General features: G+C 47.3%; 1 protein-coding gene across 1 annotated transcript in view; it reads left to right on the top strand.

Annotated features, from left to right (window-relative positions):
• Positions 1-24,601, top strand: part of LOC147737542 (uncharacterized) — a 532,291-nt gene that overhangs the window by 71,758 nt on the left and 435,932 nt on the right. The window contains exon 2 of the mRNA XM_086936290.1: positions 13,803-13,920. The gene's annotated coding sequence lies outside the window, so the exon portion shown is untranslated. The remainder of the gene's footprint in view (positions 1-13,802; positions 13,921-24,601) is intronic.

Raw genomic sequence — 24,601 nt, 5'->3', positions numbered from 1 at the left:
GTCACCTATCAGTGACGTTTCTAGCACACACCCTAGTTCACGCCTAGTTTACGCCTCTTGATGATGTACTAGCACCACGTGTATACTGTTATCTTGTCTTCTCTCAGCTGTTACGCCTCTTACATTGAACATTATGATGTAAATCAAGTATATAAGCTATGTATTGTCAATAAACGACGGCGCGCTCATCTATCCCTTCTGACATCCTGTGTGGTGGTCAGAACATGATATCCTGATTCCTTTATGAGGAATAAAACCCTTAGAAACTCTTACACCACGGACTCTGTTTTCCTTCATTTCGATTGAGTTATTATTGATTAAGTACTTACCTGCATAGAAATTAAGAGAGTAAATTAATTATTTACATCAGTATAACAGATATAGCACTATGTATGGACTCTCACAGCTGTGCGCTGCCAGAACATATGCTAACAATGGGGAGAGCAAGGGATCGTGTTCACTGAGAGTGAACAGAGAGTACTCCTGTTCCCCTGTGGAAGGACTAGATAAACAAAGAGAGGAGTACCATCAATGGAAGGTCAAAAGAGAGATTCCTAATGTGGTGGTAGACTGACAAAAGGAAGGAATTTAACCTTTTGTTAAAAACCCCTCACTCACCAGCCTAGTGGTGACATGCTTCATCATCGGGGTCCACCCTGGTGGCCTAGCGTCACCAGGGTGTGCTACAACACCTGAATTACAGTGGAGCAGGTTGTGAATGTAAGTGCAGAAAAACAGTGTGTTAAAAATTGTCCTGGTTTAATTTAGTGGGAAGATAGATTTTATTTACAAGTAACTGGACAATGTTAAAAAAGTGGGGCGAGATACTGTGATGACTCAGATGCCTCAAGCAATACTTCTAACACCTCCAATAGCAGTGGGGGTTCTGGGAACGGGACCCCAAGACAGAGACAAAGAGGAGGATACAGGGGACACTACCAATGGCCACAATACACCAGGCCCCTTTTATTTATTTTAAGAATTTGTAAAGCGCAAACTGTCGCCATTGCAGGCATCCTGGCGCTGGCAGAGTCTGAGGAAGGTTGGGAGGTGGAGCTGAAAAGGACATGGGCTAGCCCGGGAAGAGCCACGTTTTAATCCTCTTTCTAAAAGGAAGGAGTTCGTCGATCTGTCTGATTTCCGTGGGGAGGGAGTTCCAGAGTCTGGCGGCCGTAACCTCAAAAGATCTACCCCCAGATCTAACCTTCTTGAATCTGGGGATGACTACCAATTTGGCATCAGAGGAGCGGAGTTGTCTGGTTGGGGCGTACCACACGAATTTGGCTTGTAAGGGAGCTGGGCCACAACCGTGGAGGGCCCTAAAGACAATACAGAGAGCCTTAAACTGCACTCTCTGTCTAAGAGGGAGCCAATGCAATTGTGCCAAGGCAAATGGTCCATGGAAGCGCCTCGGGAGCCCCAAGGCCAGTTTTGCAGCCTCAGATTGAACTCTTTGGAGCCTATCCAATAGGAACTCCGGGGCCCCGAGCAGGAGGGCATTGCAGTAGTCCAGCCTGCTTAGGATTGTACATCTCACTGCTTGGGCGCGAGCCTGGGTTGGTAGGAGGGGCAGAACCTTTCTTAAAGAGCGCAGAATGGCGTAGCAACAGGCAGAGGTTTTCTGAACATGGGTCTCCAAGCTGAGCTTGTGGTCAAGCATGACCCCTAAGTTGCGAACAGAGTCTGCAGGCTGTACATTGGCCGCTGTCTCCAGGGGCCAAAAGTTGCTAGGGAACAGGCGGGGGATCCTTGAGCCACTGTTAAACAGTACTTCGGTTTTTCCTGCATTGAATTGGAGTGAATTATTCTTCAGCCACATTGAAGTCTCCCGCAAACAATTGTGTAGGATCTCTATGGAGATAGAATCCTCTCCTTCCAGAGAGAGGATCATCTGCGTGTCATCGGCGTAGTTAATGGTTTTGATACCGAAGCTTTTGATCAGGAGAATCAGTGGCCTGAGGTAGATATTAAAAAGTATTGGGCTGATGTCTGAGCCCTGTGGGACTCCGTGCGTCACCGGAGAAAAAACAGATTGGAAAGGAGGTAAAGATACTGCTTGCTGCCTGTCCAGCAAAAAAGAGTGGAACCAGTGCAGTGCCGTATCCTCACTCCTGCCTCCCATAGGCGTCTCAGTAAGATCTTGTGATTCACCGTGTCAAAGGCGGCAGACATATCGAGCAGTATCAAAAATGATGCCTGACTTCTGTCTGCTCGCCTTTGAAGTTCGTTCATGGCGATAATAAGGGCTGTTTCAGTTCCGTGGGCAGGCCGGAAACCGAATTGGTCCCCATCCAGTAGTAAATGGTGTTCAAGGTGGTTGGACAGGGTGTTACTGATCACTCGTTCCACTATCTTGGCAGGGAACGGCAACAGTGAGATGGGCCTGTAACTCTTTGAGCAGTCCGGGTCCAGGGAGTGATTTTTCAGCAAAGGAGAGACTAGCGCTCGTTTCCAGTACGCAGGGACCGTGCCAGTCAGCAGGGATTGCTGACAAATAAGATGGAGCGGGGGGAAGAGTTCTGCTTCAAATTCTTTCCAGATTTTAGGGGGTACTGGGTCCAGTGGAGACCCAGACACGATCCCTCTAGCTACCTTAGTGAAGAGTTCAAGAGTAAGCGGTGGCCACCTGCAGAGGAATTCTTCTGGAGGCAGAGCTAAGTTAGGCACTTGATTCTCCGAGTAGCAGTCAGAGGAGTATCCAGATCTTTAAGGATAAGTTCAATTTTCTCCTTGAAGAATAGGGCCAGATTGTCACAGAGGTCTTGGGACGGGACGATCGCATTATTACAAGACTCCGGATTAGTAACGCTATTTAGAATGCTAAAGATGCTCCTGGAATTATTAGTGGTGTTACAGATCAGGGAGGCGTAGTACTCGGCTTTAGATTTTTTAATAAGAGTTTTGTCAGCCCTGGGGAGGGAGGAGGATGATAAAGACAGTGTTCCTTTGTCGGCAAATTGCTTACCTATTAGGATGAGCTCCTCTCTGGAATAGGGAGGCCCAGACGGAAGCTGCTCCTGGTGAAAAGGGTCATAACCGGCAGCGTGAGGGGCCCAAGGCCCTACCTTGGCGCGGACGGGCGCAGACGGGCTTGCCTTAGGCGCGCCTTCGGCGCGCAAACGTCGCGCCCGCTGCGCTCGTCCGCTGTGCTTCCTAGGAAAGCACATTTTTTATAGGGCTGTAATTAGCGTCAAGCGGGGGGGGCGTGGCCTCGAGGGGGGCGTGGCCTCCGCGATCGAGCGGTAATGGCGGCAAAATTAGCTAAAGTGTTTGGCCCGCGGCAGCGTTTATATCGGCTGCGCGGCGTCTCTACAGGCAAGTGCAAAGCCCTGAAGTCGTGAGGGAGGGGGCAAGGGAAAGTGCGTTTTAAAAAGCAAGTAATTCACAGTATACAAATTTAAAAAATCGGCAGTTTCCACTCCCGGCTTCCGCCTCAGGAGGTCTGTCAGGCTTGAGTCAGGCGCTTGTATTCAGCGCTTAAATGCTGATGCGGGGGGGCGTGGCCTCGAGGGGGGCATGGCCTCCGCGATCGAGCGGTAATGGCGGCAAAATTAGCTAAAGTGTTTGGCCCGCGGCAGCGTTTATATCGGCTGCGCGGCGTCTCTACAGGCAAGTGCAAAGCCCTGAAGTCGTGAGGGAGGGGGCAAGGGAAAGTGCGTTTTAAAAAGCAAGTAATTCACAGTATACAAATTAAAAAAATCGGCAGTTTCCACTCCCGGCTTCCACCTCAGGAGGTCTGTCAGGTTTGAGTCAGGCGCTTGTATTCAGCGCTTAAATGCTGATGCGGGGGGCCTGGCATCGAGGGGGGCGTGGCCTCCGCGATCGAGCGGTAATGGCGGCAAAATTAGCTAAAGTGTTTGGCCCGCGGCAGCGTTTATATCGGCTGCACGGCGTCTCTACAGGCAAGTGCAAAGCCCTGAAGTCGTGAGGGAGGGGGCAAGGAAAAATGCGTTTTAAAAAGCAAGTAATTCACAGTATACAAATTTTAAAAATCGGCAGTTTCCACTCCCGGCTTCCGCCTCAGGAGGTCTGTCAGGTTTGAGTCAGGCTTTTCAACATCCGTTCCAACCACCTCAACAATTCCCAATGTATGGATGGCAACCACCATTCCAACAATATCCTTTCCCACAGAACCAATTCCGCCCTCCTTTTCCCAACAGAGGCAGGCGCGGAAGAGGACTAAAAAAACAGGGGAACAGTGTCCAATGGGAGGAGGAAGAGCCAGTGGGCAGCTACACCAGGAGCAAAGCTGGACAGAGCAAAGCGGGTCCAAGCAATGCGAAGAGCTAGTAACCAACCTATCGTCTAGAACCCTCACTGAGACAGAAACCAAGGTTCTCAACAAAGGACTAGGCTTCGTGCCCACAGCAAATCTGGACAAATTCAAATTACACTGCAAACTGGCATCCTTCTTTAGGAAACTCAAATTGAAGGCATTTTTTGAAAAACATGACACTGACCAATCCGATGAAATCACCAACGAAACCGGACTTAGAATTAAGTCCACATTTGTACCACCGCCTCATACTATCCCTGTCGAAATCAACACTTTCGAGCAAGCGGTGTTCAACGAGATTGAATCAATGACAGTTACCAAACAATACCAGAACAATAGTAGAGCAGAAAACAATGCCATAGCGGATCTCAAATCAGACAGCACCATCATAATCAAACCTGTGGACAAGGGCGGAGGTCTTGTAATAATGGACAAGGTTAATTACAATACTGAATGTAGAAGACTACTAGGAGACATCAGGAACTACCAACTTCTCCTATCCGATCCCACTGAAGATTTGAGAATTGAAATCATACAACTCGTGGAGACAGCTGAGGCTGCTGGCAAGATATCGAAACAGGAAGCTGATTACCTAAGCAAAACGGAAGGCAAAAACCCATACTTCTATATAGTGCCCAAGATGCATAAAGGCAAAAATCCCCCCCCCCCTGGCAGACCAATAGTCTCGGGGATAGGCTCGCTACTGGAACCACTATCCAGGTTCTGTGATTTCTTCCTGAAAACAATAGTGCAAGGCACTCCAACATACCTGAAGGATACAAAAAGCCTCCTTGTTCTTTTAAAAGAAATCAAAATGGAGACAGATACCATCTTTGTAAGCTTTGGCCTAGAGAGTCTCTATACGAGCATACCACAAGATGCCACCATTACAGTACTTAAAACAACTTTGGAGGAAGCCGTGTGGGAACACAAAACACCAAGGAAATTCATACTAGAATGTGCCACACTTGCGCTGAAAAGAAACTTCTTCGAGTATGAAGGATCATTATTCCTACAAATAGGAGGCACTTCCATGGGGAGTGTTTTTGCCCCCAGTGTAGCAGGACTATACGTTTATGATTTTGAGAAAAAACATATCTTATCAGCCAACAATCCTTATGCTACTCACATAAAGTTTTGGCGCAGGTATATTGATGATGTCCTAGCAATCTGGCAGGGACCACCAGAAATACTTGCTGAGTTCATAACATGGATAAACACACGTGACCCACACCTACGGTTCACACACTGTCATAACAAGGACAAAATCGACTTTCTGGACATTGAGATCATTAGGGAAGAGGAGCATCTGACAACAAGAACCCACTTTAAGCCCACAGCAAAAAATAACCTCTTGAGATATGAGAGTTTCCATCCCCGCCCACTCAGGGAAAACCTTCCCTACGGACAATACCTCCGTCTTCAGAGAAACTGCAGTGAACTAGCAGACTATAAGAACCAAGCAGAGGACCTCACAAAAAAATTGAAGCAGCGAGGTTATCCAACGAAGATTGTAAACAAATGTCAGAAGAGAGGGAGAAATCAACCCAGAGACGCTCTACTGGAAGATAAAACAAATGAACCCGGAGAGACACCACTAACTTGCGTTACCACCTATAACGCATTATCCAATCAAGTGACCAAAAGCATCATTAAAAACTGGTCGATACTTAACACAGGCAACTTCAAGTGGGACAAACCCCTCTTCTCATACAAAAAAGGACGGAGCTTAAAAGACAGCCTGGTTAACACCAGACCCAAAGTAACAACTACCAACATAAACCCCACCATAACACAAGTATGGGGGCTCCCCCCGGTGACAGGACACTCAAAATGTGGTGACTGCACCGTATGCCATCTCACAGAGAACACCAAAACCCTAAACCTTGAGCAAGGAAAAATCTGGGAACAAAGGGCACACACCAACTGTAATAGTACCAACGTGGTGTATATGATCAAGTGTGTATGTGGAAAACCTTACATAGGTATGACAACGCGAAAAGTGAAACAATGAATAAGCGAACATCGGAGCACAATACGTTGCAAAAAGAATATCACCAAACTCACGGATCATTTTTTGACAGCACATCATACTCCAAATGACATGAAGTGGACAGTCATTGAACAGGTACAACCAGGCCCAAACTCGCAAAACCGTCTTTTTGAAAAGGAACAAAGATGGATTTATAGACTTTCCACACATAAGATGGGATTAAATGACAATGTTCCTTGGGCCACTGTTCTGAAATGAGTACCTATGGACCTTCATGAATATCACCAAGATACGTATGAAGAAACCCATAGCCAATAGGGATCCCCTATATACAACCCAACCTTATGAATCTGCCCCAAATCATATCTTGGCTATCTAACTTGGAGCTAAATTACTATGCCACTATCGATTGCGAAATGGTCCAGTTATCCTGTTTGCCAAAAAAAACCCTCATGAGCCTTTTCCTAGATTCGGTGGCTTTTGGTAGGATTGCATTTCTCTCTCGACGCATTAGGGTTTCTGCTGCCCCTGTCTGCCTTTCCCCTTTGACCCTCCATTTTGTTATTGTTATCCCCTGGCCCGCCCCTCATCCACACTACCGCCTCCCTGCTGCCCCTCCCACCCACGTTTACCGAGCCTTCCTCTCCCCCGGCCAAACTGTGACCACCTGGACTAGCTTCAGTACGGTCGCTCCACCACGCTCCTCCTCATCATCTGCTGAAACGCTCCCTGGTATCGTTTTCTGCGCGTTTTTTACAGCACTTTTGTAACCTGTATTATAGCGCCTTACACGCATAGCGCCACTGTAACTTTTTGCATAATTTAGCGCGACCTCGCTCAGGCTGTTGGGATAATATTTGGCTGTGTGTGTGCATTTGTCTCTACTGCTCACTCGATCATTCTTGTTTGGGTCTGTGCATTTGGTAGGATTGCATTTCTCTCTCGACGCATTAGGGTTTCTGCTGCCCCTGTCTGCCTTTCCCCTTTGACCCTCCATTTTGTTGTTGTTATCCCCTGGCCCGCCCCTCATCCACACTACCGCCTCCCTGCTGCCCCTCCCACGCTCCGCCCCCTCCACTGTTCATTTATGTCAGATGGTCCCACGCGCAGCGTCCACGCGCTGCGGCCGCGCCGAGGGTGCGCCGGGGGTGGGCCCGTCTGCGCCCGTCCGCGCCTGGACCGCGCCCAGCGCCTGTCCCTCTGGCCCCCGTCCCTCCCACCCCTCCCGAATTACATACGATGCCACCACCCTCCTAGCCCTTAACCCCGGCCGACTCTCCAATTGCGCCCAAGCCGCTCCTGGACACACCCATGGACCCTTCACTTGCTACTCCTGCAAGTTCGACGGCACCAAGAAAAACTCCTCATCCACGATCTCACATCCGAGATCTGACTCCAACCACCTAAAATGCATCCTGCTCAACACCCGCTCAGTCCACAAACACGCCATCGACCTCTGGAACCTACTAGACACCATTTCTCCCGACGTTGCCTTCCTAACAGAAACATGGATGAACACCTCATCAGCTCCAGACATCACCATTGCCATCCCGGAAGGATACAAGATCATCCGTAAGGACCGCACCGACCAAACAGGAGGAGGCATCGCTATCGTCCATAAGAACTCCATCCGCATCTCAACAAGCTCAGACGTCAACCTTACCAGCGCCGAACACCTTCACTTCCAGATCCACACCGACCCCAAAACCACACTCAGAGGCACACTCTTCTACCGACCTCCAGGACCCCGTGCACAATTCAGCGACGTTATCACTGACTTTACCACCCCACACGCCCTCTCTTCCGATGAATACATTCTGCTGGGAGACCTCAACTTTCACCTAGAAAAGAGCAATGACAGCAACGCCACCTCCCTTATGGACAATCTCGCCAACCTCGGACTCAAACAACTTGTCACTACGCACACCCACATCGCTGGGCACACACTCGACCCTATCTTCACCTCCAGCAAACATGTCTCCTTCAGTCACACCACTACTCTCCATTGGACGGACCACAGCTGCGTGCACTTTATCTACAAAAAAACCACAACTCACAACCATCTTCAACCTACTATGCGAAGAAACTGGAACAAAATCACCATCGACCAGATCTCCTCATCGCTTCTCCAAAACCCCCCTGCCCACTCCTCAAACCCCGACCAAGCAGCCATTAACCTCTCCCAATGGCTATCCAACAGCGCAGACATCCTAGCACCGCTGAAAAAACGTCAAATCAAAATAGGCAGCAAAAACGCATCCTGGTTCAACGATGATCTTAAGAAATCCAAGAAACTCTGTCGCTCCCTCGAAAAGGCCTGGAAAAAAGACCCAAACACCAGCACCAGGGACGCCTTCAAAAACGCCACCCGCATACACCACCAACTAATCCGATCTGCCAAGAAAGCTGCATTCAAAGACCGACTAGACAACAACGCCCACAACAGCAAGGAATTATTCAACATCGTCAAAGAATTTACCAACCCCTCAGCCAACTCCAATGACATCACCCCTTCTCAAGCCCTCTGCGACTCCCTAGCTTCGTTCTTCCACGACAAAATCGCTGACATCCACAACAGCTTCGATAACCGACCCGGAGACCAACCCACCCAACCTTCTGCAGAACCCTCACCCCCCTTGAATATCATTAATGACTGGAACCCAATCTCCACTGAGGACACCATCCGCCTAATGAACTCCATCCACTCAGGATCCCCCACAGACCCATGCCCTCACCACATCTTCAACAAAGCAGACTCCATCATAGCACCGCACCTTCGAGACATCATCAACTGCTCCCTCAACTCCGCCACCTTCCCGGAAAGCTGGAAACACGCAGAACTTAGCGCCCTTCTGAAAAAACCCACAGCGGACCCCACCGAACTCAAAAAACTACCGCCCCATCTCGCTCCTTCCATTCCCAGCCAAAGTCATCGAGAAAGCTGTCAACAACCAGCTCGCCGCCTTCCTCGAAACCAACAAATCCCTCGACTCCTCACAGTCCGGCTTCCGAGCCAAACACAGCACGGAGACCGCCCTCATCGCAGCAACAGACGACATTCGAACTCTCCTGGACAATGGAGACACAGTCGCCCTCATCCTCCTCGACCTCTCCGCAGCCTTCGACACAGTCTGCCATAGCACCCTTCTACAACGCCTCAGAAACATCGGAATCCAAGGAAAAGCACTGGAATGGATCACCTCGTTCCTCACCAGAAGAACCCAGAGAGTCCGTCTCCCACCATTCAACTCAGAGGCCACTGAAGTCATCTGCGGCGTACCCCAAGGGTCTTCACTCAGTCCCACCCTCTTCAACGTATACATGAGCCCCCTCGCAGCCATCGCACGCCAACACAACCTCAACATCATCTCCTACGCGGATGACACTCAACTGATCCTTTCACTCACCAAAGACCCTAACACTGCCAAAACTAACCTACATGAAGGAATGAAAGAAGTAGCCGAGTGGATGAAGCACAGCCGTCTGAAACTGAACTCAGACAAAACAGAAGTCCTTATCTTAGGCACCTCTCCTTCCGCCTGGGACGATTCTTGGTGGCCAGAGGCCCTTGGAAAAGCACCTATCCCGACGGACCACGCACGGAACCTGGGCGTCATCCTGGACTCCTCACTCTCTATGAACAGACAAGTCAACGCCGTTTCATCATCTTGCTTCAACATTCTCCGCATGCTCAAAAAAACATTTCGCTGGATCCCCACCGAAACCAGAAAAACGGTCACTCATGCACTGGTTACAAGCCGCCTGGACTACGGAAACACCCTATATGCCGGTATCACCGCAAAACTCCAGAATAAACTCCAACGCATCCAGAACGCATCAGCCAGACTCATTCTAGTCATCCCGCGTAAAGACCACATCTCTTGTCACCTGAAAAACCTCCACTGGCTCCCTGTCAATAAGAGGATCACTTTCCGACTCCTAACCCACGCACACAAAGCACTTTATGAAATTGGACCCGAATGCCTCAACACACGTCTTTCCTTCTACACCCCCCCCGTCAGCTACGATCCTCCAACCAAGCCCTTGCTACCGTACCTCGCATCTATAAAACCACCATGGGAGGTAGATCCTTTTCCTACCTCGCAGCTAAAACCTGGAACTCACTCCCCACTCACCTTCGGCTCACTCAGAACCATCTAGCCTTCAGAAAGCAACTTAAAACTTGGATATTCGACAAATAACTCCCCACCCTCCTTCAAGCGCCTTGAGACCCTCCGGGTATGTAGCGCGCTATATAAATCTCTTGACTTGACTTGACTTGACTGGCTTACTTAATCCTATCAAGCCCAAGTACAAAAAACACTACCAACCAAGGTACACGCCCACATCTAGAGTACTCGTTACATCAAATTGGATTGTGCAAATTTCGGAATTTAATGGGATCGCTCATGCGAAATAGACCATCACGACCCTTAGTTTAAATGATTAACTCATCTCTGCTCTGTCAAACATCGCTAGCAACGTCACAAGTTGCCTGCAACCTATAGACACTTTTGACAACTAACGGCCTCCGTAGAGTAGAGACGCTCACGAGTTGCTGCAGCAACCACCACGTGATCAACGGCCGTCCCCGCCCAACCCGGAAGCGTAGCCGTTACTTAGTCCCACACGAGACAGGACGGCTTCATAGCAGGGCAGCGGAGGACAAGCATAGGTAATCGGCATTTCCACCACGAAGGAACTGTAAGTAGAAATGCTTCCCTTCACAGGAACTGAGACAGAAAACGATCCACTTTCATTTACCGCACAACGCGGCGGTGCCATGACAAATACTCCCCTGTTGAGTAGTGGGGATACCCCCTCCCGCCCTCCGATGATATAAGACTCCAGAATAGTAGTAAGCCTTGCACTTACAACCAATATGTGTATGTATATGTCTATGTTATATGTCAAGTAAGTCCGAGTGTGTCGAGTGTATTGCCACAGATAATTCACGCACTTTTAATCCTGATTCGCGACCACCATAAATGAATGGCGAGATTGTGATACCACAACACCTTAATGATATGACCAGGACGTAAGCCTGAATAAATATAACGAACGGCAACAATCACGCTGCCGCTCAGCACGCACCTCTTGATATGTATGCATGCTCCATCTTGACAACCAGCCCACACCGGGTCTTGTCACATTGTGATAACTTCACTTTGAAATTCACATGATTTTTTCTAATGAGTGGTAGTAAGCCTGAAGATACCAAAGACACGACACTGCACTGCGTAACAGGCATTTAACACAGTTCACGTCTGATTGATGTCTGTTTTCTTCTTGCTTCCCACAGGTCTTTTATTATTTTGGACTCGCCCATTGTGGCTAGAGTCTTCTTTTTTGTACCATTTAGCGAATTTTTGCTATTTTTAGTCACAGAGAACGAGGATAGGGTGTGCCTTTTATCGGGCACAGACCGTCCAGTTCCCTGTTTAACCGGTCCTGATGAAAACCTGGTATATCCAAATCACGGTTGAAACATGTAGACCAACACACATAGAAGAGATACTCTTGGTCTTAATATACCCTCACAGTATCTCGCCCCACCTTTTTAACATTGTCCAGTTACTTGTAAATAAAATGTATCTTCCCACTAAGCTAAACCAGGACAATTTTTAACACACTGTTTTTCTGCACTTACATTCACAACCTGCTCCACTGTAATTCAGGTGTTGTAGCACACCCTGGTGACGCTAGGCCACCAGGGTGGACCCCGATGATGAAGCATGTCACCACTAGACTGGTGAGTGAGGGGTTTTTAACAAAAGGATAAATTCCTTCCTTTTGTCAGTCTACCACCACATTAGGAATCTCTCTTTTGACCTTCCATTGATGGTACTCCTCTCTTTGTTTATCTAGTCCTTCCACAGGGGAACAGGAGTACTCTCCGTTCACTCTCAGTGAACACGATCCCTTGCTCTCCCCATTGTTAGCATTTGATACAAAAACAGTCACACACATCAACCCAGCTCCCATTTAACGTCACAGCTACGCCTGCCAATATTTGGAATAGCGGTATTTCATTTATTTCTTTTACCAATCAAGTGGCATAATGTATGCAAAATGAAGCCGCATCTACTGTAGTTAAATGAAGTAAGCCATCTCTTTCCTCGGGGCAGGAAAACAATGCAGCAGAAGAGAAGTGCGCACATGCTGCTGCTGTTAACCTGCTACTCGCGGTGTGTCTCCGCTCCAGATACAAGCTTCCTAGGACCGGTTTCTGGCATTTCAGCCGTCTTCAGCCAGGCTTGCTCGAATCCAGTGGCAAAGTGAGCAAGGGACTCACGTCCGAGCATACCCTGCCAACTTATGGCTAACAAAGCGGTACAAAAGGGGGTGGTGATGGACCGCTTTGTTCAGCTGAAATGCCAGAAACCGGTCCTAGGAAGCTTTTTTCCAGTCCAGGGAAGGCATGGCTTAGCAGTTCGGGCTGGACTGTTCCCATAAGGCACAGGGTCAGACTGATTTGCATATGGCCATGTCTGAACTGGGGTGGCAGAGTGTGCTAAAGAACAGTGATGGATTAAATCCAGATCTGTTGACTGGGTGTGACTGTTTGATTGGTTCAGATGCTCCGTCTATCACCACCCCCTTTTGTACCCATTTGAAACCAGGCCTTTTTTGCCTTTATTACGCCAGTCCCTTCATGGTGACATCACTCTTTCCGCATGTGCTTCCAGGGCGAGCAATATTCCTCGCCCGGCCAGCACATGCGCAGGAGGTCTCTGACCTGCTGTGCCCTCGTCATCGTCCGTCCCTTGACGAAAAAAACCAAAACAGTCAGAGTCAGACTGACTGAATTTAATTTGTGACACACGGGGCAGTGAGCAGTTCATCGATTTGACGCTGCTGCATTGCGTGCGTGTGGTACGTGTCTCTCTTGTCTTCCTCCCCGTCCCGACTCCCGAGGCTAGTGGGGCAACGCCCCATTCGCCCCTATGTACCATACGCCACTGCTTATACCACGTGCAATTCATCCTCTCCAAAGCCAAGCCTCAAGAATTCCTGGGTGTGAAGGGTGGCTGATCCTGATTGGGTGCTTGATAGTTTTCCAGAAACTCATGTTCTTGATTGTTCATGTTTATCAGTAGTTAATTAAACATGCCCAGGGGTTTTATCTCTTCAGTTGACAGAAGCTACAATAAAAGTTTCTTTGTCATTGCAAAAAAATATGAATGGCGAACGAGCCTCTGTCTGTCAAAGAATGGAAGGGCTGGGGAACTGTCATATATCTCACTGCTAAGCAGAGCCATGTCATGCTTCATCCTCCGTCAGGCCTCTGATTTTGACCAACATCGCTTAGAACACTGGGACTTTAGAGCCCATCCTTTTAATGAGAAAAACAAAACTACAAGTCCCATAAGCAATATTCGTGGAAGGTGTCACGCATGACCTGGGACAACTTCCGATTCAGCACATCCAGTTCCAGTTTTTTAAGTATTTGACACAATATTGAATTTATAACCTTTGTTTTTTATGGTCATGAGTCACCAGGATACTAAAAACGTGTCTTTTATTTTCAAGGTCAATTAAGTAATGGTCACCAGCTTGGAAGCTCAGTTAATTCTTCAGTATTTGTCATTGATCTCCATGTGTGGCTGGTTTGTGTCTGCCCCTGCATCGTTCCCGATAACTCACACAGGTAAGGACCTTGTAGCAGCAACATGATAACCCCATACTCGTCTGTAAGAAGTGCGCTCCGAGGCAGGTATCCGATCATTTTTGTGAAACAAGCAAGCACCAATATCTGCTTTGTACATTTGTTAAAATAAAACACAATCAAGTCAATTCAAAATATACTTTATTCGGCATAAACTAATACCATAAAAGTACAGTGTTAAAAGACAATATCTCATACATTATAAAAACCATACTAAAAACCTGTTTAACAACAATACATAAAATATAAATGATTCGGCATGGGGTCATCTTATAGAAATGACAAGGAGGTACCCGGTTAAAAATGTTTCATCCATAGTATAGTGCAAATCAGAGCAAATATTGAACACACAGGACCATTATTCCTCCCCTCTACTGGTTCTGAGTTTCATCGCTAATCTTAGAAAATGTACTACACAGAAAAGCGTTAAAGGTTCTACTGACAATTTCAGAAACAGTAGGGGCACTTTAACTTGTTTGAACTTGGCCTTCCTTAAAATACCTTTTAAAAATAGTCGCCTAGGGTAAGCGTAAAATGGGCATAGTAGGACCAAATGGAGCGTATCCTGTGGAGACCGTTGGTTGCAGCCACAGGAGCCCTTACTCTCCAAATGCTTTGTATACCCTGCTAGAACCGCCAAAGTATGGTGTAACAAATCTAGCCTGAAATAGGTCATGAGAAATCTGTCTTCAGGATTGTAAATAAGACTCAAATAAGGTTCCATGCCCAGGCACGACTTTGTTAACTGATGAGTTCTTACTGATGGCTTAGTCAGCTCTCTTGCTTCCCTATTTGACTTGGCTCTGTTTAAAAATTCTGACCTAATACGGCCCTTATCCTTAGATAGCAATTTGGTCGGGTGGGTAAAATATTCAACACAACCCATGGCTAACAGGTTTTCCTTGATGTGTCTACTCCAAGGAATATTGTAACCCGGTGCCCGTGCAATGCAGTCTGATATTATTTGTTGACTTAACGCCGCCTCTGGGTTTGTCCATACCTTAATCCAGCATGCGAGGGGCTTCCATTGCAGCCTATCGCACAGATGGGTTATACCCAGATCCTCATGAACCACGTAGGAGGATGTGCTTTGTGGGACTTTCAGTACCCACCTCAAATATTTGTTTTCTTCTGTTTGTAACTTAAGCGGGTCTATAAAGCCCCAGACCTCACTCCCATATAAAACTTTGGCACAGCTTACAGAACTGAAGAAGTTCAGGATTTGTTCCGGAGCCCATCGGCCTCGTCTCTTTGCAAAATTCATAGTTGCCCCTGTTGAGTTAATTAGTTTATTGCATTTCTCCTCCACAAGGGCTTTAAAACTATGGCGACTGTCGAACATGATCCCCAGATATGAAAATGACTTGACCTTTTCCAGTCCCTGTGTGCCTATTGTATACTTAGTTTTGCTGGATGGTCCTTCCCTACCTCCATAACATATGATTTGGTGAGGTTCGGTGACAAATCTAAGCTATCCATAAAATGGACAAAGCCATCTATGAGGCGCTGCAGTCCACGCGCAGTGCGGACCAAGAGTACTGCGTCATCTGCATACAGTAACACCGGTATCCCTCTCCAACCTATTTGCGTGCAGTCCACCCCTAGAGCTACCAGCGCCTGGGTCAAACCATTTATATATAAAGTAAAGAGGAAGGGGGCCAAAATACATCCCTGCCTCACTCCCCTTGAGCATGGGACGTGGTCTGTGACTTTTCCCTCCTCATCATATCTGACCTGGGCAGAAGTATTCTGACGCAGTGTTCGTAATATATTTACCAGACCAGGGTCAGCTCCCAAGGCCCCCAATAGTCCCCACAATTTCTTCCGATTTACCCGATCAAATGCCGCGGTGAGGTCCATGAAAGCCATGTACACCGTCCCCTCACTGGCTAAGGTGTTCTTGGCTGCCAGGACATATAAATTAAGGCATTGATCTGTGGTGGAGCGGCCGTACCTAAACCCATACTGGGTATCCGTAATGATCTCATGTTCCTCCGCCCAATCAATCAATCGCTTAAGAATGGCCCTACCTAGCACTTTCACGGTAACATCAATTAATGAAATAGGCCAATAGCATTGAGGGCTATTTCTGTCCCCTTTTTTAAATATGGGGACTATTGTGGCCGTAGACCAGGATATTGGCATAATTGTTTGCGCTGCAGTATTTATTACTCTGGTGAGTATGGGCACCCAGAGTTCTTTCTGGCTTAAGAGGAGATCTGGTGGAATCCCAACAGGTACTGGTGCCTTGTTACGGGTTAGCCCCTCAATCCCCGCCTTTATTTCTCCCAAGGAAAAGGTAATCTGGGGTGGGTTCACACTTTCCAGTTCTCAATGCTACCATGGTTATACAGGCCCTTGTAATGCTCAAGCCAGGTTTCTGGGAGGGTGTGGCAGGCAGGCTTGGGTTTATTTGAATCCTAAAAGCACGGTTCATTAACAACTCTCCAAAAAGCAGTTGAGTCCTTTGTCTCGGCCGCTTCTCTCAAGTTTTCCCATGCCTGGTTCTGCAATACGGTTCTGCGGCATCTTAGTGTTTTATTGTACCTAGCCCTGCAGCTTGATACCTTCCCTCTGTCCCTAGGTACGCATTTCAGAGCCGATTTCAGATCCCTCAAGGCGAGGGTGCAGTCATGATCGAACCACCTTGGTGCACTGTGTTCCTTGTTGACCTTCCTGCCCCTAAGTAAGCCATCTATTTCTTTGGCTGCTCCCTCAGATGCCTTGTTCAGGTCTGCCCCCTCAACCTCCAAGTCCAAACATTTCCAAACATTGGACTCGGCCTGTGTCAGTAAGATTCTGTAAAATGCCTCACTGTCCGTGTTGACCCACCTTAGTCTCCTACCTTGGTCAGTGGCTTTAATCAAACCTCCGGCCCCCCTACGTTGTGATAGAAGTACCGCATTTGGATCTATGATGCACAGGAGAAGTGGGTTATGGTCGCTGAAAATGCTAACCTCTATCTCAAACTTTGTAACCTGACACCTTAACATCGGTGTAACGAAAATAAAATCAATTATAGTGCCCTTTGCCCTGCCTTTGAAAGTAGGGGTGACCGTGCTATTGCCCCCCCACCAATCAAATCCATGGTATATGTTAGGGCATGCCTGCCCAGGATCTTATTCAGCGCTCCTCCTTCCCTTGGGTGATTCAGGTGCCACCCCTCTACAGTCAGGCAAGCCGACCAGTTCCCCTCATTTATTCTTAGGAAGGGGCATGGGTGACAATTGAACTCCCCTGCTAATACTAGCTGGGAGCACAGTGCCCCTTGCTCCTCCATGCCTGCCAGCCGAGCCCCTAGTTCATTTACGCTTTGGAGAGTTTGTCCTGGAGTAATGGCATTATAGAAATTTACAACAGTTAAATTAAAACCCTTATTACGATATGTGAGTCCCAGTGTTCAGTCCGAGGCCCATCTAAGTTCACTCCACCTTCCTGAGATTCTGAGATCGACATAAATAGTCAGACACCCCTTTGACCTCCCCGGCGCTGACTTACGTGCTGGGACGAAAATCATTTTGTAGCCTTCTATTGCCTGGGTGTTACTAGGTACTCCCATGTTTCTGTTAGGAGGATTATTTGATGTTTCTTAATATACGTTAGCCAGTTGTGATTTTTGATTTTTGAGGCTAAGCTCGCTACATTCCAGGATATGATCTTAATCTCTCTCACTATTTGACTGCCTGCCGTGACAGTTGTAGGGTTAGTGGGCATTACAGGAACTTCACCCAAATTCCCTGCATCTTTCTCTACATTTCTCCCACCGGGCTCCATAACTCTCACATTGACATTGGAATCATCTGACTGTGTGCGCCCTGGACCTTCATTGTCTCCTATTATGAGTGACCCCTCCCCCCTCATGCTTTCTCGTCTTTCAACCCCCCCACCAGTCAATCTATTTCATTTTGGGATGAAGCACAGTGGAGAGGTGCAAATCGGTTAATGAGTGAAACTAGCTGCCCCCTCCCATCTGATTCAATCCTATTCCTCCTATGGTCACCTTGCATATTCCTATGGGCCATATCCCTATAGAAAGAAGCCAAGGGGAGCAGTCTGATACTGGACCCTCCATCCCCTTGGTATTGACCCCTGGATTGACTATGGAGGAGCTCATTGACTAACTCTGGATACCTGAAATTCAAAATCACACAATCACCCGCAAAGCTCTTTCTGCTACTTCCGATCCAAGCCACCCTCCTTGCCATCAGAATATGTCTGTGTTGTGTGATATTGAAACCCGTGTTTTTGACTAGCCAATGTGCTGTCTTGTTAAATACGAGGGGATTCCTCCCTCTAATCCCCGTTAGTAGGAACCCCTACAAGGGCCACTGTGTAAGGGCTTGAGGCTGGGGGGAGATCCAATGTCGGTAAACCCCTAGTGCTCTGCACAGCGTCTGCTTTTTTTTAACTCCTCATCACTAACTATTGCCCTTCTTCCCTCCGAGCCCCTCTGGGCTGTGTCAGGACAAACTGTATTAGGTGGCCCCATTCTTTTTATGCTTAGGGTAGTCCCACTCGTTTTACCCGCCAAGGCACCCTTGTTGGTGCCCTCACTGTCTTTGCCCAACCGCCTTCCTTCGCTGTGCCCCCCTCCCTGACCCTCATAACTAGTTGTGGACTTTGAGTATGATGAGGCTTCTGCTCCCCCCTCCTCCGGTCCCCTAATTCTACCTGGCACACTATTCCCCTGATCGCATAGCCGAGATAGTTTTTCCTCAATAACCTTAATTCTCTCCAGCACCGGTCCCAAATGGGTGGAAAAAAGGAGCTCTACGTTTGACCTTAATAGATCTTCCATTCCTTGTCCGCTCCCCATCTTCCCACAGTTTAAACATTGCGTGCTACAAATGGGTCCCATGGCAGTTTTCACTCTGCTGATCTTTACGGCACCCTTCTGTTTTGATTTTGGCTTTGAAACAATCGCCCTCCTCCCCCCCCGATCGTGTGCCCCGGGTCCTTGCGTCAGCTAGAGGTGATACCAGCTGCGTAGTAGATGTGTCTTTTGTTGCACCTTTTGATCTTGTGATCACTTCTCCACCCCCCTTACTATGGTTCCTATACCTGAGTTGGCCCTAGAGGCTACCAACTCTGATGGCCCTTGTTCTGGCCTGTCAATCACTGGAGTGGACGCGATGGAATTCTTCTCCACCTCTTCAATACTAATGTGAGACCGGTCAGGGTCAGAATCCGTTATAAGTGGGTCATCAGGGTACATAAGTGAGCCACCCTCCTGTGTCATATGGGGAACATGAGCCATAGCACTAGTGATGCTGCTTCGATCCTGCTTTGATTGACCTTGGAGGATACTTTTACTTGGTGTTTTAGACCTCGCTATGGGGCCCATTGATGATCGCTTATGTTCGAGCAGTGTATCTAGCGACCATCTTTTTTCTGTGAGCTGAATTTCGTGGACTAACAGTGATTCTGCTCTTTGAAGAAATGCATCAAGGGTCCCCTTAACCCCTCCCCCTACCCCAGGATTCACCTTCCGCTTACTCATACTGAGTGGTGTTCGATACTCCCACCTGACCAGAACGGGTTTCTAGCTGGTAGACAATTGTCTACTAACACTCACTTTCTCGCAGAAGCCCTGGATTACTTTGAGGGTCAGAAGATTCCGTCTCTCATCTTATTATTAGATGCAGAAAAGGCCTTTGACCTTGTGGTCTGGGAGACATTATTTTTAATTTTACACTCTTTTAATATCCTAAGGTCATTGATACTTTTAATTCAGACCCTATATGAGAACGCGATGGCCAATATAATCATCAATTCGGAAGTGGTAGGATCTATTAAAATTAAGCGAGGCACGAGGCAAGGTTGCCCTTTATCACCGGTGCTATTCTCGTTCTTTATTGAACCCTTAGCAACAGCTATTCGTAACTGTGTCGATATTTGTCCTCCAATTACAGCAATGCCCAAAATAAAGCTGTATGCTGATGACATCATGCTCTTAATTAAGCCCACAGTTGAGGTGCAATCCAAGGTCTTCAAGTTGTTTGAGGACTTTGTAGCTTTAGGGGGATACCGCATTAATAAGGGCAAGACGGAAGTTATTCAGTGTGGGAGTGACGCTATAAATCTACACTCTGATATCCGGGGCTCTGTTAACTCGAATCCAAAGAGATATTTGGGAATATTTTTCTCAAATCTAATTGATGATCTATATTAATTAAACTTTGATCCTCCTAATAAAGAAAGTTAAAGGGCTGTTCTCCTGATGGAATTTACTTCCTTTGTCTATTATGGGACGAGTGGCTCTGGTTAAGATATCTGTTTTACCGCTATTTAATTTTTTGTTTGCCTCAATTCCGTGCACTTTATCAAATTCCTTCTTTTCTCAGGTTGAGTCAATGTTTACAGCCTTTATATGGGCAAAGAAAGTCCCACGCCTTGCACTTAGCACTTTATATGAAGACTTGGATCAGGGTGGTTTAGCACTTCCCAATCTTAAAAGCTACTATGATGCGTATTTTGCACAATATTTATCGAGGTTTAAGCCCGCACCACAAACACATTGTTTTTACCAACTTTTTATCAATCTTATGTGTCAGGACACCCAAATTAATTCTCCCCTGTTAATGTTCAGATCTCCAAAGCTGGCTTTTTAAAAGAAGGCAGGCATTCTTTAAAAAATATTCCATACCTGCAATCAACTCTGCTTCCTTGTTAGAAGAAATTCTCCCCTTCATAGGTGTTAGACAACCTATATATCTGGCTGTAAAATGGGCGTAAGCAGGGTTTGTTAAAATCTCTGACTTTATACGGGATGGTAACTGGGTGTCTATGGTAGATATGCGCCAATAATTGACCAATGATTTTATCTTAATGAATTCCTATGGCACTTTATTTAAATATCTTGCAGAAACTAGCGCTATTTCCTTTTTGGCTCAGAATCGGTTGGTGGAGGATCTTTTAGTTAAGGTGTCAGACAAGAAGCCTGGTGCCTGGAAGAAATATTTGACCTCGGTAAGGGGGGGTGGATGTTGAATCTAAAGCGTTAAGGAAATGGTCAGAACAGGAAAACTGTGAAATCTCCCCCTATATTTGGACCACTATTAACAGGTTGAATTTCAGCTCCTTAAGAGGGGCAAATTGGCACAGAATGCTATTTTTTAGTAAATGGCTGCTGTATCGAACCCCAGCAGCCCTGGCCAAAATGTACCCCAATCCGTCTTCCCAATGTTTCCGATGTTTGAACTTTCCTGCTGCCAATTGGTCACATATTATGCTCCGCTGTCCAAAGATTAATGTGTACTGGGTAGAGGTATTTGTGTATCTCGAAAAAGAATGCAATTTACAGTTGGAAGTAAATGACAGGTTAAATCTTTTTGGCTTTGACCCGGATATCCATTTTGCAGATTCAGTGACTAGATTTCTGTACATAGCTATGGCGATTGCAAGATCACTGGTCCTTCAAAATTGGCGCTCTGACTTAATTCCGTCAGCCTTGGAATGGGGGCATAAGATGAGAAGGGTAAAGAAAAGTGAATATACCTTTGCAGCAAGGACTTAATAGATTTAATAAAACATGGGGTTCGAGATTAAATTAAAACAGAGGGTGAGGATGTAGTGGCCAGTTTGTTTGGTGGCTGGTGGGAATGAGATTTAAGACCTCGTCAATTGTCTATTTATCTTTTTATCTATTGTGTGAATGTTTATAGGGGGCTTTTTCTACGGGATTTTTGTACTTTTATACCTGATCAACTCTCTTTTATGAAATGTATACCAAGTTTGTGACCTGGGATAGCGACTTATGGTGATTCTTTTGGTTCAAATAGATTTGTTTTAGCTGTTCGGCTTTTTGCTATGATATAATGCTGGTTTATGCAAATGTTTATGTTGACAAACCTTGGCTTCAATAAAAAAATAAAAAAAATTTAAAAATAGTGTATCCGGCGGTTCACTTACTGCCACACTGGGTCTAGCGTCCGTCCCTAGGGGAGGTGTCCTGTTTTCAGACTCAAGGGGGGTGGCCCTGCCTGGCCTCCTCCGGCCTTTGACGGACAAGGACAGGCCTGCCCTTGGCCCGGGCGAACCCGCGCTCGTCCCGCGCCACGGGAGCCCCAACACTAATTTATCCTCGTTGGCACAATGGGAATGTCACGAGAGCGCGCTGCCTCCTGGGAACTGGAGTCCCAGCAGTCCAGCTTTCTGCGATGTAGATGGGGCAAAGTCCGTCAAAGAAGGCAGCCACAAACAACAAGCAGGTCCCTGGGCAGCACAGAGTAGCAAAGGGCAGGCGGAAATGGCCGGTAGGTCAGAAGGGCAATCAAATCACAGTATACTGTTCCAGAGGTTTAGTCCCAGAGAGATTATCTGTAACTGAACCCAGACACCCTAGGAAGCATGTGCTTTTAAGACAAGTTGCGTTCACTGTATTTTTATACACTTTTCTCCTAATACAAGTCAATGAAACATGAACACGCGATAGAAACAGTTACTGAAACAACACTAATGAGTCGGAGGCAGGATCTTCTCTCGAGAGGAATGTGAGGAGTCTGTGAGGTGCAGATAAAAGATACACAGACAAGCTGCAGAACTCACTGTTTGTGGAAATAACACTTCTGTGTGTCAATTATCAATTTACTACAAGATGTAGGAAAGTGTGCAGATGGACATCACTAAATAAAATGGTTCTAGGCCCTAATAGAATCCAGTAGAAGAGGAGTTGAAGGGTAGTAGAGAGGTAGAGGGGTAGTAGAGGAGTAATAGAGGGGTAGAGGGGTAGAAGATAGGGAAGAGGTGTAGAGGGTTAGAAGAGGTGTAGAGGGTTAGAAGAGGGGTAGAGGGGTAGTAGAGGGATAGAGCGGTTGTAGAGGGGTAGAAGAGGTGTAGAGGTGTAGAAGAGAGGTAGAGGGGTAGAAGAGAGGTAGAGTAGAGGTAGAGGGGTAGAAGAGAGGTAGTATTTTAGAAGAGAGGTAGTGGGGTAGAAGAGAAGTAGAGGGGTAAAAGAGAAGTAGAGGGGTAAAAGAGAAGTAGAGGGGTAAAAGAGGGGTAGGGGTAGAGGAGTGGTAGAGGGGTAGAAGAGGGATGGTAGAGAGGTAGAAGGGTAGTAGAGAGGTAGAAGGTTAGGAGAGGGGTAGAAGAGGGGTAGTAGAAGGGAAGAGGGGTGGTATAGGGGTAGAAAAGAGGTAGAGTGGTAGAAGAGATGTTGAGGGATAGAAGAGAGCTAGAGGGATAGAAGAAAGGTAAAGGGGTAGAAGAGAAGTTGTTGGTAGAAGAGAGGTAGAATAGAGGTAGAGTGGTAGAAGAGGTAGAGGGGTAGAAGAGAGGTAGAGGGGCACTAGAAGGATAGTAGGTTACGGGGTAGTAGATTTGAGGGATAGTAGAGGGGTAGAGGTATAGAGGTGTAGGGGGTAGAAGAGGGGTAGAGAGGTAGAAGAGAGGTAAGGGGTAGAAGAGAGGTAGAGGCGTAGAAGAGAGGTAGAGGGGTAGAAGAGAGGTAGAGGGGTAGAAGAGAGGTAGAGGGGTAGAAGAGAGGTAGTGGGGTAGAAGAGAAGTAGAGGGGTAAAAGAGAAGTAGTGGGGTAAAAGAGGGGTAGGGGTAGAGGAGTGGTAGATGGGTAGAAGAGGGATGGTAGAGAGGTAGAAGGGTAGTAGAGAGGTAGAAGGTTAGGAGAGGGGTAGAAGAGGGGTAGTAGAAGGGAAGAGGGGTGGTATAGGGGTAGAAAAGAGGTAGAGTGGTAGAAGAGTAGAAGAGATGTTGAGGGATAGAAGAGAGCTAGAGGGATAGAAGAAAGGTAGAGGGGTAGCAGAGAGAGGTAGAGGGATAGAAGAGAAGTAGAGTGGTAGAAGAGAGGTAGAATAGAGGTAGAGTGGTAGAAGAGGTAGAGGGGTAGAAGAGAGGTAGAGGGGCACTAGAAGGATAGTAGGTTACAGGGGTAGTAGATTTGAGGGGTGGTAGAGGTATAGAGATGTAGGGGGTAGAAGAGGGGTAGAGAGGTAGAAGAGAGGTAAGGGGTAGAAGAGAGGTAGAGGCGTAGAAGAGAGGTAAAGGGGTAGAAGAGAGGTAGAGGGGTAGAAGAAAGGTAGTGTGATAGAAGAGAAGTAGTGGGGTAGAAGAGAAGTAGAGGGGTAAAAGAGAAGTAGAGGGGTAAAAGAGGGGTAGTAGAGGGGTAGAAGAGGGGTACAGGGGTAGAAGAATGGTACAGGGGTAGACAAGGGGTAGAGCGGTAGAAGAGAGGTAGTAGAGCGGTAGGCGACCAGTGGTAGAGGGGTAATAGAGGGGTTGAGGTATAGTAGAGGGGTATAAGAGGGGTAGAGGGATAGAAGAGAGGTAGTAGGGGGTAGAGGGGTAGAAGAGAGGTAGAGGGGTATCAGAGGGGCAGTAGATGGTTGTAGAGCAGTAGTAGAGGGCTTGCAGGGTAGTAGGGGGGTAGTGGGGGATAGTAGAGGGGTAGACGAGGGGTAGTAGTGGGGTAGAGGGAAAGTAGAGTGGTAGAGGAGGGGTAGAGGGGTAGAAAAGGAGAAGAGGGGTAGTAGAGCGGTAGAGTGGTAGGAGAGCGGTGGTAGAGGGGTAGAGGGGTAGTAGAGGAGTAATAGAGGGTTAGAGGGGTAGAAGATAGGGAAGAGGTGTAGAGGGTTAGAAGAGGGGTAGTAGAGGGATAGAGCGGTTGTAGAGGGGTAGACGAGGTGTAGAAGAGAGGTAGAGGGGTAGAAGA

Source organism: Lissotriton vulgaris, chromosome 1_1 (genome assembly GCF_964263255.1).
Source record: "Lissotriton vulgaris chromosome 1_1, aLisVul1.2, whole genome shotgun sequence".
Lineage (NCBI taxonomy): Eukaryota > Metazoa > Chordata > Amphibia > Caudata > Salamandridae > Lissotriton > Lissotriton vulgaris.
The sequence above is the reverse complement of the archived record's forward strand: the minus strand, read 5'-3'. Positions and strand labels throughout refer to the sequence as shown.